This window comes from Trypanosoma theileri (genome assembly GCF_002087225.1).
Source record: "Trypanosoma theileri isolate Edinburgh chromosome Unknown TM35_Tth_7_V1, whole genome shotgun sequence".
NCBI classification, from domain to species: domain Eukaryota; phylum Euglenozoa; class Kinetoplastea; order Trypanosomatida; family Trypanosomatidae; genus Trypanosoma; species Trypanosoma theileri.
This window is the reverse complement of record NW_021639849.1, coordinates 1,094-2,663: the sequence shown is the minus strand read 5'-3', so window position 1 is coordinate 2,663 and position 1,570 is coordinate 1,094.

Here is a 1,570-nt window from a genome sequence, read left to right as displayed (position 1 = left end):
GATTTGTTGTTGCAGAAGTGACACTGCAATCAACAGAAAATCAAAAAATACAGTGAGAGAAAAAGGAGTAGAAGTAAAAGAGAGAATGGAGTTTCGTTTGATTAGTGAGGAGATTGATGTCACTGTTAAAGAACATACACATGATGAGGTGATGCCTAGAGAGGGCCTAAAGTTAATGAATGTTGATCCACCTCCAGCAATGCAAACAACACTGTGGGGTGTGTGTCGACCAGGGTGAATATTGTACGTCACGGTCAAGAGAGAGAGTGTTACTGAGTGGGACCATATTCTCAGAGTGGTAGGTAAACTGATCGACTTATTCCATTATTATTTTGAAAGCATAAACATTGTGGATTTCAATGAAAATAATGGGGTGGGTCTCTCTCTGTGTGTGTTGATGGATTCGGTGTGGAATTGAAAAGAGCTATTCCACCACAGCTATTGACATGGAAGACTGTAGGAAAGAGTTCAGCACAGAAAAAAAAATGTGATAAATCTTCTTCTTGACTACTGGACCTCATCACGCTCATCTCTGAGAAAAGGGTGAGTGGGGAACGTTTTGTATTTATTCAAACAAGGAGAGGGGAAATTTGCATGGCGAATTGCTTGGGAATGGCCCGGAGAAATCTTTTGTTGATCGTGTAGGGGTCATTTGGGAACCCACGCAATGTGCACGGATTGAGACCCCTTGAATCAATAGGTCCTTTTCTATTTCATAATGCCTCTTCTGCCAACCGGTAAGTCGTACTAGTAAAGAAGGTCACCCAATGTTTGCGTAATTCCCTTTTGGGATGGGCGTGTTTGCTTGAAAGAAACTTTTACCCCAAAAAGAAGAAGCATTTCCATCATTTTAGCGGAGGAGAACACTTGCGCACCCCCAAAGCCTGTTGAGGGTTGGCGTTTTTCCTTTCCCATCTCTCTACAAACGGATGGGCATGGATCCAGACATACAACTATTGCTCTCTTTTCCTCTTCGTGGGACTAGAGAGTAATGCCCTAACCCATTTAACGTTGTGTCCACTCTACGGTGTGTGTGTGGGCATATTCTTTTCCACATTGCAGTAGGGGCAACGATGCTGCTGCTCTACGGTGGTGTGGCTCTTTTGGTGTAGTTTGTATTTTTCACTTGGGTTGTGTTTTTCCGGCGCGCAGGGTGTGATGCGAAAATAAAATAAAATAAAGTTTATGTTTCTCTTTTTGTGAATAGCCATTGTTGTTGATCTTTTTTCCATATTGTTGCAGACAGATGATGATGATGAGAGGAGTAGTTTTGAGGCAATGCAAAGGCGAAAGTGTGTGTTGTCTGTTGCGCTGTCGCCTCTCTTGCAATGGTTTTCTCTGGTGATCAAAGGGGAAAGGAGGGGAGATGGTAGACCTCACCAAGAGACCCTTTGTTAGTGTTAACGTTTTTCTGCATGACGGGAGGGAAAATTATCAAAATACAACAGACATTCTCACTCTGCGTGGCGGGAAGGTGTTGCAAACCATTCTGCCACTTGCCACTCCCCAAGGGGGATCTCTCTTGAAACAAGGGGAAAACTAATAAAAATATTTTCTGTTTCCCTCTTTG